Here is a 2,983-nt window from a genome sequence, read left to right as displayed (position 1 = left end):
TAGATGAGTTGTTTGCAATATTGAACCAACTTCACAAACAATCCAAACAGTTCTTCAAAAATGCCTATGTAAGCTACACCAGTTTCACTAGTTCGCCCGTCGGTATGATTGCTATACTGAGTGTATAAGTTAAGCGCGTGTTTGTCATGGTAGCTGGCCGTGGTCCTGGAATGCCTGAAGCGGAGCCGCAACGTGTGACGTATGGATAAGGAGGCCGGCTTAAATATCGTGGTGGTGGAAGACAGGTGAGTTAATTGCTGTCAATCATCCCTAAGGGCTCCTCCTGAACTTTGTTTAGATCCTCTGACACAATAAGCAAGGTGGTTCAGTGAGTATGCCTATTGTGTAATATATACTGTTGAAGTAGGTCTACTGGTTTTTTTTTTTGTTGTTTCTATGTGGTCCGTGATTTTTTTTTATTGGTCAAGTGGTCCTTGGTCTGAAAAAGTTTGAGAGACACTGAACTAGAGTTTCCGCTAGAAAAAAGTGGTGCCGGTCAAAGTGACCAGTAGAGTTTTTGTTTTCCGGACATTTTAAAATGTACGAGAGTCTGGTAAGACCAGGCTAGGTTAACCCAGTCCTTTTTGGTTGCCTAATTGGCAGAAACATTAGGGCCTTACTGTGTGCAGTGTATTATATGTAATGGTGTTTACTGTGTGTGTGATAACATTTGCACCCTAAATTGTAGTGTTTATTCACTGTGCGTGTGCATGAATTTTGTAGTGGTTTTTATTGTTGCCATCACTTTCTGCCCTACTTGACTCTTTTTAGCCATCTGCTCATGAACAAACCTGGCAACCTATTTCCTGTTTTACTACTGTGCCTCTTCCCCTGCCACTGTGACTTTTGGCGGCCTTACATTGTACGATTTTGGTCTGTTTTCAGAGTCGACGACTAAATTTCCAAAGTCGGACTGAAATCATGGGAGTTGTACTGGAATCGCAGCGCGCTCCCGCCAACTAGATCGTTAAGTGTAAGGTGCCAATCTTAGTGGTTTTAAGTCAGTCGGAGTCAGTCCTTTTCTAGTTTTGCCGTTACGACAATATTGATATTATTGCAAGTCTTTCTAGTCGTGGCTCATGCAAATAGTGACGTGAACTATAAAAACCAATAGTGACCTCTCTCCAACACCAAAGAGGAAGGGGCAAAGTAGGCGACAGCTGTAGCCTATATGATTATTTGTTATTCTTATACATATTTAGTCGGCTCTTCCACGTGACAGAACAACTCTATATTGGTTAGGAATGTCACGCATGAAACAATGCTGCAGAAACACGAAAATACAACTTTGAGTTTATCATTTCAGTTCCTGTTTATCTATTGCACGATGGGTAATAATTTAAAGGAATCTAGTTGCAGTCTTGTGAATAGTGACCCTGCAAGATCCCTAGTCATTGCAAAATCATAGTCTGTGCCTTAAAACTCTACTACTTGTTTTTAGATGTGAGAGGGTCTGAGACTGTAGTCTTTAAAAAATCTTTTCCAAATCTTTCCAAAGTCTGTTGGTGTAAGGAGGGCTTTAACCGTTTCATTAGAACTCATTTTTATGCTCCACCTCTCTGTCCATATTTGGACAATACTTCCTGTAATTGACTGAGTAGATGAGAACAGATTATTGCCTCTGCCTTCCTGCTCATGTTTGCAATAAGCAACTAATGGAGAGAGCACCACTCCCTGCTAGCATTGTGGTCAACACACTCTACTACTCTGCAAAGGGCAGTAATTGTTTTACTGCTTTGGCGTGAGTGTCGTTGTTGCCACTGGTGCTCCCCTGCAAAGTGTTGTTTGCTCATGTGTTCACCCAGCCTCTGGTTCCTCTATCTTGTGGTCCCTGAGCCCAACGCTGCTGCGAAGACTGCCTTGGCAACACCGGACTCTCCCTCAATGCTCGCTGTCTGCTGCCTAGAGTGCCGTAACTACCTCCTGTTGGTCTGACGACTGCCGTGACCCTCTGGACGTGCCCGCTTGACCCTCTGGCCAAAAGATTTCAGAGACTTGAATCTAGTGAACTATTTTAATTTCCCCTAAGTACTGGTGTTTTCTATTTAGAGCCCCCAGCGCTGACAGCTAACGGAGACACAGGTTGAGCGGGAGCTCATCAGGCCCGGGGGCAGCAGCTCTTCAGCATGGATGTTGATGAGGAGGAAAACATAAGTTCCTGCAGCACTGACATAAATGACAACGCAACCTGGACAACATCTCCTCCAAGGAGGGGGCCACCGTGGCCGAGCAGCTCCCTAACGGTGGTGCAGGCAGGGGCAGCCGCAAGCAGCCCCTGGAGGAGGGCAATAATAGCCACGCACACTCCAAGTTCAGGCCCAAGAAGCGCAAGAAAATGACAGGGCCCGTGCTACCCAAGAACGTGCTGATGCTAAACGAGATCAAGCCAGGCCCAGCAGTACAAGCTGCTGTCGCAGACAGGCCCCGTGCACACGCCCGTCTTCGTCATGACCGTGGAGATCAACGGCCAGCAGTTCGAGAGCCCGGGCCCCACCAAGAAGGCAGTCAAGCTGAACGCGGCTGAGAAGGCGCTGCGCTCATTTGTGCAGATTTGAACATGAGATTTTTACTGGGGCACGTAATACAGGGTGGTAAATTGTGCATGGGACTGAAACCATGCTTGCACCACATGAGCATGATGGAACCTGACATTGTCCCACACAATAACAATGTCCCACACAATGGTCACACCTTCAGCTCTACAAACCTGATCAAGCTCATCAAGAAAGGTGACAAGGAGAGATGGTCCAATATGAGGTCTGCGTCCCACCACACTATCTTCTGATATAGCCGCACACATGGTAATGTTGGCCCCATGGAGGTATTATATATAACTGGAGAGAGTGACTAAGTCCCGCCCTCCATACAAATGAATGGCAGAGGCTAGGCTAGTAAATCCGGCCAATTCATAGTCAACGTCATATTGAACACTAGGGTTTGGATCCAGCACCAGTCGGCTCTGACCATGCGCCAAGTTCCAAAG

The 2,983-nt window shown here is 46.3% G+C and overlaps 1 pseudogene; it reads left to right on the top strand.

The window, feature by feature from the left end:
* The first annotated feature begins 201 nt into the window (after positions 1–201).
* On the top strand, positions 202–2,555 carry LOC121680470 (annotated as a pseudogene).
* Positions 2,556–2,983: the final 428 nt, after the last annotated feature.

Source organism: Alosa sapidissima, chromosome 13 (genome assembly GCF_018492685.1).
Source record: "Alosa sapidissima isolate fAloSap1 chromosome 13, fAloSap1.pri, whole genome shotgun sequence".
In the NCBI taxonomy this organism is placed as follows: Eukaryota; Metazoa; Chordata; class Actinopteri; order Clupeiformes; family Clupeidae; genus Alosa; species Alosa sapidissima.
Note: the sequence above shows the minus strand (reverse complement) of the source record. Positions and strands in the feature narration are given on the sequence as shown.